At 34.2% G+C, this 13765-nt stretch overlaps 1 protein-coding gene and 1 pseudogene across 4 annotated transcripts in view; one reads left to right on the top strand and one right to left on the bottom strand.

Annotated features, from left to right (window-relative positions):
• Positions 1-13765, bottom strand: part of ERBB4 (erb-b2 receptor tyrosine kinase 4) — a 1144263-nt gene that overhangs the window by 1039878 nt on the left and 90620 nt on the right. The window lies entirely within an intron of this gene.
• Positions 2587-3081, top strand: LOC132671931 (large ribosomal subunit protein eL36 pseudogene; annotated as a pseudogene).

Genomic DNA, 13765 nt, shown 5'->3' with positions numbered 1-13765 from the left:
TATATTTAATGCACTTCCACTAAAAGGAAACTTAATGATTTTGAGGACGTGGAAGGAATTCCACTGAAATATTAAAAATATACTTCTAAGATTCAGTAATTCATAGAAAGCCTTTCTGAAGAACTGTTTTATTCTGTTTTGTTTTGTGTCACATTTCCACTTAATATCAAATGTTTCAGAAATTTAATTTATAATGAAAACAAAAGTAAATAAGGAGGTAGATGAATGGATGGATGAACAGACAGACAGGCAGATAGACAGATAAGGCTGTTGTTGAGTGAAGGCAGCTATTTGTTCCATATTACGTACATTTATCTCGAGTTGCTACATGGTTACTGGCCTCAAAGAAAGTCATGCCTATGAAAGAAAGTAGATTCATGTCTAGTATTTATTATGTATCTTGGTTTTAAACATTAATTTTTTTCTTATATTAATACTTGTGTCTAATACACAGATATAGGATGTGTTTTACCTAAGGGAGAACTGCATTTGCAAAAACTGTGTACATGACATATAACTAGTAACCATATTTTTTAAAATATATACTTTGTAAACATTTAATTGTATTTAGGCCAGAATAGCTTCTTTTTGTTTTTACATAAGACCTACAAATAAAGAGAAATTACTCAAAATGAAGAATCACCTTCTAAAGTCAATTATGTCTCTTTGTAGGTTTTATTTACTTTGTATGCTTTCTATATACAAAAATTTTCACTTTATATCATTAATACAAAAAAATCAAAGCATTTTATTTTGTTATAAACAAATATCATATATGTTAGAATTATTATTTTTGGTCATCAGGATCATAAGTGCCATAAAAATGCTGATGCTTAGTAAATAGGATTAATTAGCTATTAATCCTGTTATGTGCCTTTTGAGATCCCATTCAACAATCTTATTTAGTGTGAGGCAGCTAAGACAATGACTAACAGAGTAGTTCCTAAAAGGGTTTAATCTTATCTTGACAAAGCAAGAGGGGAAAGGCAGGGAGGGAGCAAGGTGAATAGAAACAGAGATCTCTGAGACACACAAAGATTAAGAGACAGGGGCAGAGAGAGAAAGGCAGAAAAATAAGGAGACAGAGATTGAAATTGAGGCACTGAGTAATGACCTTCTGTCTCCAACTCTGGTCATGTCAGTATAAATGATAAAAGATGTGGTTACCTGCCCACATTGCCTTTGCTTGGGAGGACCTGTGGGCTTAATTGCTTCTCATACCTTGATGATGTCATCTGGATTTATGGATGTAAATTTATATATTAATGGCTCCCTTTTTGAAAGACCTCTCTCCAGAACTCCAGGCTTATATATCCAGCTGTGTACTTAACATTTCAGGATGTCAGGTAGCATAATAAGCATAACATGACAAGATGAACTCCTGATCTCATGGTCTACACTTCACCCAAACAGCAAATGTCACAATCTCCTTCATCTCACCTCAGTTGATGGCAATTCTATCCTACCACCTCCTCAGATAAAAACTCTTGAAATTATCTTGTATTCCTCTTTTGCTTTGAAATCCTGCACCCTGTTTCTCAGTAACCCTCCAGATTCTCTACCTTTAAGGTGTATCCAGAATCCCACTCCTCATTTCCATTGCAACTACTCTCAACAAAGTCAACACAATCTCTCACCTGGATTATTGCCTTTGACCTCCTTCAGTCTATTCTCAACCAAAGAGCCAGAGTATGGAAAGTATGTCAAATCAGGTCACCCAACTTTTCAGAACTGAACAATAACTTTTCATGTGCCTAAAAATTAAATCCATAGTCTATTACATGCCTTCCTACCCCTGCTGTCTCCACAACCCCACCTCTAATGACGTTTGCATTTTTAAAAATAAGTTTATTTATTTTCAGAGAGAGAGTGCACACAAGCAGGGTAAGGGGAAAGAGAAAGGGAGAGAAAGAAAGATCCCAAGCAGGCTCTGCACTGCCAACCCATAGCCCGACATGGGGCACAATCTCATGGGCCGTGAGATCACAACCTGAGCTGAAATCAAGAGCCAGATGCTTAACTGACTGAGTCACCCAGGCACCCCATTGCTTGCGTATTCTTACCCACCATACACACAGTTCTTACTACCTCCTTTAACACAGCCAACACAGGGCCTTTGCACTTGCTGTTCTACTAGCCTGCACCAAGATTTACCATCTTCTTTACTTCCCTCTGATCTTTGCTCAAATGCTACTTTTTCAGCAAGTCTTTCCCTGACAACCTTATGTGAAACTACAATTTCAATGTTCCAACATTCGTTGCTTTTTTTAATTTATTATTCTCTGTAACATCTATCATCTAGTGTCTCATATATTTTATTTTGTCTCCTTTGACTCTAATAAGTCAATGATTTTGTCAAGTTCATTTATTTAAGAGAAAGAGAGCAGGAAAGGGGCTAGGAGAGGGAGAGAGAGAATCCCAAGCAGGCTTTGTGCTGTCAGTGCAGAGCTTAAACTGAGGCTCAATCTCATGAACCTGAGCTGAAATCAAGAGTCTGACACTCAACCGACTGAGCCATCCAGGCGCCCCAAGGATTTTTAGCTGTTTTATCCATGACTAATTTCTGATGACTAAAAACATTGGTTGAACTTAATAAAAAATCATGGAAAGACAACACTTTACTGTCTTGTAGTAATCGAGGAAATCTGTTTATTCTGATCTTCCCCTCTCTGTCAGTATCACCCTGAGGGATGGCTTTCCCTAAAAGGAGGTGAAATAAAATATCCAATGGCCTTCCCTCCACCGCAGCAGCCATTGAGGAGCCATGGCTCTGCACTTCCCCTATGGCTGTGGCCTCAAGGAGTGCCAGAATGTAACCAAGAACATGAGCAAGATTAGGCACAGCCTCCACTGTGGGCACCTTACCAAGCATACCAAGTTCGTGGGGGACATGATCCAAGAGGTGTGTGGCTTCACCCCCCACGAGCAGGAGAGCTATGGAGCTGCTCAAAGTCTCCAAGGACAAGCTCACTCTCAAGTTCATCAAGAAAAGGGTGGGGACACATCCACACCAAGAGGAAGAGAGAGGAGCTGAGCAACATCCTTGCAGCCATGTGGAAAGCAGCAGCCAAGAAGGACTGAGCCCCTCCCCTCTCTATGTAATAAAGCCTTTTTGGAAAAAATAAAAAATCCAATGGCCTTAATGTTTACACTTATTAAGAAATACAAATAGAGGGGCACCTGGGTAGCTCAGTCCATTAAGCATCTGACTTCAGCTCAGGTCATGATCTCATGGTCTGAGTCAGGCTCTGTGCTGTCAGCTCAGAGGCTGGAGCCTGCTTGCAATTCTGTGTCGCCGTCTCTCTCTGCCCCTCCCCTGCTCATGCATGCTCGCTCGCTCTCTCTCTCTCTCTCTGTCTCTCAACAATAAATAAATGTTAAAAAATTAAAAGAAAAAAGAAATACAAATAGAAGTGTATTATTAACAAAGCTATTTTAGACCATAATTTTCAACGTGTTTCCCCAATGTGTAACCTTAAAAAAGTAACACACAATTTTATGTTTCTGTGTAATTCACTGCTATTTGCTATTTGCTCTTCAGTTACTTTTAATATGATTAAATAGTAAGTAACCAGGATCATGCCGCTGTACAACTTGTGTACCCAACTATGAATCCTAGGCTATCTCTAATCATTTAATGGGTGCTCTCTCTACATACAATACTATTGGAGATGTCCCCTCATGAGTATTAAATAATTTGGCTTCTATAAATATAGCCTTAAATTTTATAATTTAAAGGCAAAATTAGACTTCACTATTTCTAAATGTCACCAATAATAATAATTAGCAGTTACATTAACTTACTGAGAATTAGTTGATAAGGATCCAATTAGATTTTTAAATCATCATTGCAAATTATTGAGCTGTATTTTCAAGAAACACATTTTACATCATTAACAACCCATAGCAGTTTGAAGGGCAACATTTTTTTAAAGAATGACCTCTGAGAGACCTACTTTTAGTTAGTCTGTTCACTGAAGAATAACTCCTGTAATTAATGTGCCTCATCTCTTTCCTGAGATATTCAGATGGGCAGTGAGAAAGAGAATGATGGCTATAAACACCATGATCATCTCCAAACCTAAGAATGCACTACTGTCCTCATATATTACACAGCATTGATTATGTGGTAGAAAAGTTAGTTATAACACATGTGCACCTAATGTTATAGTATAAAGAGTTAGATTCTGTATATTCTTAAAGCATAATATTTTATAAACTTTATACTGCAGGAGATAAATGGCATCACTTGTTGATAAGCAGGTTTCATATAATTAACATTTTCTAAAATACTTTATAAAATTCCACCAATTGGAATTTTCATGCTGGGTATTGTTATTCAAGCTCCAGTTTGCATCCATTACCAGTGTATAAATTCATGTGGAAGCTATATGAAGTCAAGTAAAGCTTTCTTTTTACCTTCCCGTTAAATGTAGAACATTTTTTCCTATATATGTATGTATGTATGTATGTATGTATGTATGTATGTATGTGTATATATACATTTTTTAACTTGAGGAGACACTGAGGTAAATTTAACAATTCTCACTCCTGCTAGAAATTATATATGATTTCTGAAAAGGCTAACATGTTCAACCACTTGTGTTTTTATAGAAAAATGTATCTACACATTTTAAAACTGGCAAACTACAAAATGTTGTAAATTGTGTCTCTTCTTAATACACATTTCAGACTATTTATTCTTCAGTTCACACACCAGGCCCTCAACAAGAAAAACTGACCTAAGAAAGAAAAAAAAAAAAAAGTCCTTGACAGAAATCCTTTCCTAGAAGAATTCTGATCCACATACAAAATTACTGGCAATGAAGAACACATATATATCTTGGAATGTTAGAAAATATCATTTATTATTTCCCGGTTCTATAGTAAGTCAACAGGAAGACACAAATATTCAAGATGACAAATCAAACCCATTGAAATCCCTGTACTCTGGAGTGATGAATGAATTATATGGGATGCTAGTATGCATTCTAAACTCAAAGCCTGTGTTTCCTGATGATTTTGTCATGCGCTCTACCAGAGTCATTACATGAAAGAGGAATGCCCAAAGAGATACTTTAAATTTGAGAATTATTTTTCTCTGCTCAGCCGTTAAACAACCTCTCAGAAAACCGATAATTCACAAAGTGAAATTAAGCAAGGTGACTCAATTAGGTAGTTTTATGTTCCAGTTCCTGTACATGCTTTAAAAATGCATGTTAAAAATCATTTTACGTCTTAGTAGTCAGCAAGAGAATAGCCAATCCACAATGGAATTTCGTGGTGTGGATTCATGGTAATGTAATCTGAATTGTGCCTTCTGGAGTTCCAGGGATCACTGACAGTTAAATCACAGTGGCTATGATGAATTCTGAAATCTCATGACTTCATGAATACAAATGTGATTTCATGTGACCGACAGGTCTTTGAATTTGAGAGGTACTAGAAAAAGAGATATAATCAAATGACAATATTTTATCCCTAAAGTTCTTATATGATGCTTACAGGAACTACAGAGTTCCTTTCACACTTCACAATACTGGGGATTGAGAAAAAGTTATCTTTTCTTCTCTCACTATATATTTGGAATATCTACCAGAAGGATTATAGGAGAAGATAAAGATGCTCCTGGCACAGAATCTTGGGGGCTGTAGGAGTGTGGATGGAGAGTCTGTGGAAAAAATAACCACACTATTTTTATAACTTGGAATCAATGGAGCCAAGGGACCTTACCCATATACATATACACATAGACACATTGACCTTATGAAACTTTACATTCTCAAAGGGAATTCTGAATCTTTGTCTTGTGGTAGTGCCAAGGCTAGTTTTAAAAATTAAAACATGTCCTATCTTAATTTGCCAGAATTAACTCTTTTTGTAATCTCATTATGGATACAGGACCAAAACACCAAGGTCTACACACTTCTGCTATGTCGATAATTCCTATTACAACCAAGAAAATAAATGTAAAATGTGTGCAGCTAATTGTAATCCACTTGTTGGAGAAACAAAAAAAAATTAAAAATATCAAGAATTGTAATGCTTTAGATTTTCCATCTTCTATCCATTTTCAGAAGACAACATTCAAGAGGAAAAACTGATACAAACTCCAGACTTTTCCACTTAGTAGAAGCGTATTTATCAAATAACTGAAATAACCTATTTATTTATTCATATTTCTTGTAGGAAAGAGACAATGTTGTTTCTAAGTCTCACAAGACACAAAAATCAAAAGCAAAAACAAAAATAAAACAAAAAACCAAAAATCTAAGACCTTACGATTTGAAATCATGGAATGACCAGAGCAAACTATGAACAATATAATGTTGATGATCCTCCTGGCACCTTCTTGTTTTCAGGTACCATCTACTAGTGTTCTACCTGATCCCAGTGTTGGTGGGATAGTGGTTAGCATAGCTGCCTTCCACCTAATCCCTGAATGAAAACTTCCCTTTCTGGATGACCCATTACCACCAAAGATCCCTGATCTCCATATACATATGTATGTATATATACATATGTGTACACACACACACACACACACATTTTTTTGTTTGTTTGTTTGTTTGTTTTTTGGTCTTTTTTTTACTCTTGGGCAACACTTACATAGGCAAGGGAAATTTTGCAGTATCAGCATCTGTTTATGTCAAATACACAACAATGTTGCCTTTCTCTGGGATTCTAAATTGGTAATATCAAAAAACCTCCTTCTTTGAATCTAGAAAAGCTAATATAAATTCCTATTAATATTTCCATTATGGGAAAATGTAATAAATAAATGAAGGACATAATTATAAGAAATCTATACTTGTAAGAATGATAACATGCTTAAAACTAATAATAAAAGATTTATTAAGCACATACTCAATTCTAGGCTCTAGACAAAATGTCCATACATTTCCTCATTTACTCACATTTACCCCTAGGACAGATATTAATATTATTTAGACAAGAAAACATAGTCTTAAAAGTCCACCTGGCTCAAGCTCCAGAGCTAGGCTTTGATCTTGTGCCTCTCTGATCCCAAAGTTACAGCTCCTAGCAACTACACTGCACAACTATGAATTTATGTTTAAATATACTAGAAAAAGAAAAAAATAATTCTCTGTTGGTACATTCCAGAAAGTTCCCAGATATGTTAGGGCCTAGAAATGATTTTCTCTTGAGAATCTTGCTCAATGAATAGGAAATTCAATACATAGCTCAAGACAACAAAGTAATTATAATCATAAAAGCAGGGAGAAGATGTGCCATAAAAATTTGTCAATCATTGTATATAATATAGAGAAGCCCAGAAATTGATGAATAAATTAGTACACATAATCTCTAGAAAGGGTTACTACTCAACACTAGCAGCAATATAAACAGACCATGGTAGATAAAAAAAAAAAAAAAAAAAAAAAAAAAAATGCAGAAAAAGCAATCACTAAGACCTTAAAAACAAACTGAATCAGTTCATTTAGAAATTAAAGAGTTTATATCAGTTATAAATCATATATTGAAAGAAATAAATATAATCATTCTATAAATAAAATTTTCAAAGCCACATTATCTCCAAGGAGCCATAGGTGACATCCACCAAATATGATAAGAAAATATATTACGGCAATTAAAAGATTCACCCAGCTTACATTGATAGGGGAATCTATCTCCAGGAGAAATGCACTAATACTGCCTCAAGAGAAAAAAAAAAAGAATGAATAAAAGAAATAGCTACTAAGTAGCAATGTGACCTTGTGTCAACCACTCAGATTTTCATTTCTCTCTGGGCCTCCTTTCCTCTACATCTTATTCAAGTTTTAAATACCACAGTTTTATAGAATATTATTTGCTTTTTTTGACACATAGGGAGAAAATGTGTAAGTGAATTTTATCTATTCAGCTCAGATAAGAATAAAAGTTAACGCCGACTCAAGAAGAGTCAAACTATATTTGTTAAAGTAATAATGCCACAAACATAGTTGGAATGGCCAAACCTTTCTCAAACAAAAGAGGCTTTAACCCATTAAGACTTAAAATAGACAATCTAAATGTCTCATCATTAATGACAGTAGGCAAAGAATAGACACACGCAAAACACCAGAGATAAGAGTAGGTTGGAGGTCATTTAAATCAGAGGTTATAAGTACAAGCATTAGAATAAGGCTAGAGATCCCAGGTTCCTGTAAAAACTAGAGACCAGATGTGAAGAAAATCATATGATCTCATGGTAAGATTAATTGTTAACAATAAGGAGATCTATAGAAACCAAGCAAAGAGCAGAAGATTTATCATTGTTGGGCAGTCTGCTGGAGTATTACCCAAGCTCCCTGGACAGCATTTCCCTTACTTCAGCTACTTTCATTGTTTGAGGATTACAAATCAAAGGTAATATTATTATCATATAGTAGTTTATACAAGAATTTTTAAATTCTAAGATCTGTGATAACTAGTATTCTGTTCTCTATTATATTATAAATAGAAGGTTCTCAGAGATGATAAACCTTTTAATCTGGGTTCTTTATATACTCTAAGTTCTGATATACAGAACACTTAAGAAAACCAGGGAAGTTGGTCAAAAGTAAGATTTTAGGAGAAACTCATCCTCTCTAAGTGTGACCCCTCCTGCTAAAAAGTCCAAAGTATTCCCTATTGTCCACACCATAGAATAATGTTCAAATGCCTGTGAAGGTCACAAAGGCTCACTAAAATCTGGTTGGTGTCTACCTGTTAGGCCCGATTCTCTAGCCAATTCTGCCTTGCCCTTCGTGTCTTAGAAATACCATACTATGTATAGTCTTGGGCCCATTAACATTCTATTTCTTGCCTCCATGCCTTTTCTTCTGTAGTTCTTACTTAAAAATGTCATCTTCCTCTTCATCTGATTATTTTATTTATCCTTTAAAACTTACCTAAAATATCAACTTCTTCAGGAAGTAACCTTGGTATTTTACCACCATGATTCCCTGGTTTATTAGTGAACCAACCTTTTCACTAATTCTGCTTATAGAATATTCTAGGCATAAACTTAGCACTATACTCCATATCATTTTATGAATACCTATTTTCCCCCTTTAGAGTTTTATGTCTATGAGGCCAACACTAAAGTGACTGCTATATTCTTCTAGAATAGAGTTCACAATTCAGAAAGCACCCAACAGGTAAATTTAATACACTTAAAGTCTACTTTAACGTATACAAGGACCAATAAGGTGTCGCATGGTGTACTGGGGGAAAATGGGTTTTGGAGCCAGATTTAGGTTCTACTGCTAACTCTATTACTTACTTATATAAACTTTGGTACATGTGTAACCATTTTCAGCTGTTTTCACACCCATAAATATAGGAGAAAACTTCCACTACCACTGGGTTGTAAGATGTTATATCAAAAGCAACTGGCAAAATGTCTAGTGAACAAATCTTATTGATCACGTCCTTTCAGCTGTAAGCTCCTAGAAGATAAGGGATGGTGACTTGTAATTTTTTAACATATTCAACAGTTACCAAGCACAGTGTGTGTAATATGTGTACCTGATATATTTTTTGAATGAATAAACACATATATAAAATAATTAGTAAATTGTGTTTCTATAATTTCAAGCTCTTAAAAAACATTTTCTAACTAGTATTGACTAGAAAAAATGTTAAATAGTTCTTAGTAAAATTAATTATGACATAGTTGAAAGAAAGCCTTAAAGTTATGAAATAAATGAAACACCTTATTGCTTAACATAGGCTTTCCCAGAAACTCCTCACATGGACTTCTATTCCTTATCCTATGTTAAGACGCTTATTATTATATAACGGCAAAACCAAAAGGGCTGTAGGTTCGTAGACCTGTTCATTAAAAAATATATAACTGGAAGATACCACCTACAAGCCCTCTTATTCTGTTTTGCTTCACTGTGCCTCACAGCTATTGTGATGCTATAAATTGAGGGTGTGTGGCAACCCTGTGCTGCACAAATCTGTTGGTGCCACTTGTCCAAAAGCGTTTACTCATTTCATGACTCGGTGTCACATTTTGGTAATTCTCACAATATTTTAAACTTTTTCATTATCATTATACTTGTTATGGCCATCTGTGATCAATGATTACAATTTGCTGAAAACTCAGATGATGGTTAGAATTTTTTAGAAATAAAGTATTTTAATTAAATATGTATTTTTTAAAGACATAATGCTATTGTACATTTAATGGGTTACAATATACTATAAGCATAACTTTTATATGCACTGGGAAACTAACAAAATCATTTGATTCACTTTACTGGGATATCCTCTTGATGGCAATGGTCTGGAACCAAACCCACATTCTCTCTGAGGTGCCTGTAACTTCAACATCTTGGGTATTTTCTCCCTCAGTCTTTGTCCATTTACATACATGATTTTACTATCCTGGAGTTCCATTTATTTGTTTCATATCAAATTTATATTCTATATTTATGTGCAATTTTCTCAAAAATTTTATCTTAAAGGCTACAAAATACTACATTAAGGTGATATACCATATTATTCAGTCATTTCCCTGTCAGCAGATATTTCATAAGTAATAATGCAATGAATATAAAGTATTCATTATGAACCACCTTTCTATGGAGGACAAAAATTCCTGCCTTCTGTTCCATGTAATTTTCTTTAGGAAAGAGAGAATGTTAGCCATAGTTTTGCTAACACTTAATGCACTTCTGCTGTACACTTCTTTGCTGTTTTAAAAAGCAGAATATAATTCAATGTGGAATTAAGATTACTTATTAACCACCCTATAACTGCTTCAATCATTTTTGTCATGTTTTAAATCACATTTAAACAACAAAAATTAAAAACATACAATGATTTTCTTACAGGATGCAATTGTGAAACTTTTCTGGAAATAGCATATTTTGGCAAGCCAACTAATCAAATAGACATTTTACATTTAGTATACTTAAAAATTTACAAGTCATAGATAGTATTGTAAAAAAAAAAAAATGGAATGGCTACATTTAATGAATTCTTCCTCTATTGCAAGTGTCTTATATTGACTACTACCAATGCTTACCTGGTCTTGCAAGGCAGTTAACATCCCCGTATCATACATAATACATGAAGTTCAATCCTCTCCAAAATAAATACAAATAAATATATATTAAAAATGAAGAGAAAAATCATTTACAGTTATGATCATCCACATACAAAAATCCTAGATATTAAATAAGAAAACTATTAGAACTAATACAATTTTTCAGTATATTTGCCAGAAAAAATATAAATATGCAAAAATCAATAGATTTCCATTTCCAAAGTAAGAAATAAAAATCATATTCATAATAATATAGTCACAGACTTCCCAGCAATAAGCTGGAAAGGAGAAAAACTCATACAAATAAATCTATAAAGTTTACTGAATGAACAGAAGCAGACCTGAATAAACAGAACATCCAACTTCTAAATACAATATTGTAAACATGTCAGTTATCCTCCTGTCTAATCTGAACATTTAATGTATTTGCCATCAAAATTGTAATTTTGGTGAGGTGGTAGTTTTGAGAGGAGATAAAATTTGGGGGATTGATAGTACCATCAAACCAGAAAAACAACTGCACAAGAACAGTCATTAAATTTTTGAAAAGTTAAACATGGTGATACTGATTCCAAAACAGACACATAGGATAAAGAAGCAGGAGAGAGAATCCAGAAACAGATTTGTGTATATGCGAGAATTAAACATGTTAACTGCAGCATTTCAAATCACTGGGAAATGGTGGAATCTGCAAAAAATTCTGTTATAAACACTCAATGTCTATTTGATAATCAGAGAAATCACCTAACAAACCCAGGGTCAAATAGCTAGAAAGTAAGTAGACACAAGATTTGAAATGTAAAGAATATACTTCCAGTACTGTCCTTTGTTATTTCTCGAAGTCGGCCTTAGCTACCTTACACAAGTTCTTGCTGAAATAGGGGGTTCATTTTTTCAGATGAGTAAAATGAAGCCAGAATAGGTAAAAGACTACCTAAAGGTTACCCTAGTGGTGGTGATGCTAGAACGACATCTTGAATTCCTAGCTCATCCACACTCAATTAAATATTTGGCCTCACTTCTAAATTTGCCATGTGTTTCTAGCTCTAATATCCAGAGTTTTCCATTACTTGATCTTTTTTTGAGAATTCCAGCTATGATCTGGATAAAAATGTGCCATCCTCAAAAACTGTAAGGCATTTACGGGTAGTGAGTTCATGGATTTTAAGATCGTTCCCTTCAAAATACTTCCCATTTAGATCACTAGGGTATGAACTTTTGCTTCAGTCCTTTAATTTAAAATTGTTCTCCACTATATATGCACTATTTCTTAGAGCATAAAATGCACTATTTCTTAGAGCATAAACCTTGCACAATATTGGTCACTTATGATTGTGAAGTAAACAATAACGTGATGTAGGAGGAGAATGTTTTTTGTCTTAATGAGAATAATCAGGAAAGGTGCCTTTTTTTTTTCTTTTTAGAAAAGGCCTTCTTGAGCAGCTGATATTACAGTTTATTCTAACAAGATTCAGATAGCCATTCCAAGATCTGAAGAAAGAAGGTTCAGGAATATAAATAAATATGCAACTATAAAAGCCCTGGGATTAATAAAGAATAAGGTTATTTCAAATTTGAAGGACAAAAAAAAAAGTTAGTATAATAGTGTGGTGAACTTCCCATAGGGAGATGCACTAGAATACCATACTATCAGAGAGGTAGTTAAGGACTGGATCATCTGGTGCCGTGTAGATTATGACAATGAGTTTGCAACTTATATAAAATTCCAAGGGAAATCAGAGAGGATCCATGCGAGCCATAATTAAGAGAAATATAATGACAACGCCACTTCTAACTTCTCCAAAGACAAGAGGGTATCCTATGGTAGACCGGTTAGATGAAAACCTAGCTTATCCTTCATTTTCAAGAAGAGACTCAGCAGACTTAGGCTTCATGTACTTCACCAGCTTTCTAAATTCTGGCAGTTTTACATTCGAGTAAATATGGTGTAAAGTTAGCCAAACCTGAAGTACAAATATTGAATGGAACTGAGAAATAATATGTCTAAACCACATGTCTCTAACTAACCTATTTAAAGAGTCATTATGAGTTAATAGGAGAAAATAGCTTGATCAATTGTTTCATTGGGAAAGGAAGTCAATACAAAAGAAAGTGAACTAATTGGTATCAAATTTTTCAAAAGATAAAATAGTAGATTCCACCTGAAGTTTCTAGATATTTCCTCTAATTTTTTCTTCAAAGATCTACTCTTTATCCTTTTAAAATCTGGGACTTAGTAAGATAATGAAGACTATTAATTACATTTCCCTAGAAACATTGTCAAGATATCCCGTTTTTTCATTACTGGCTATTCTTTATACCAAATAAAATGTTTCCATAAACATTATCTTTGAATTTCCTTAAAAATCATTGTGTCCCTCATGAACACCCTGCCTCTCATTTGTATACATTTAATCCAATTTTTAAAGAAGGAATAAAAACAATAAGCACTATACAAAGGTTGAAGAGTTCTAAAATAAGAAAATATACGAAAATTTTAATACACAATCCAGTAATGAGCCAATATAAGTAAAAGCTAATTTTCTGTCACTTAACATAGTTCACTAACAATCCAACGCTTCAGAAAACGCATGTGCACACACACACACACACACACACGCACACACACACATTTTCAACACGTATGTATGCGTTCCACAATGTTTATGCTGGTTGCAAATATTTATTTCTTCCACATTGGCTTTTAGACTGCCAAAAATC

This window comes from Panthera onca, chromosome C1, assembly GCF_046562875.1.
Source record: "Panthera onca isolate mPanOnc1 chromosome C1, mPanOnc1 haplotype 2, whole genome shotgun sequence".
Lineage (NCBI taxonomy): Eukaryota > Metazoa > Chordata > Mammalia > Carnivora > Felidae > Panthera > Panthera onca.
This window is presented reverse-complemented; position numbering and strand designations above follow the sequence as displayed.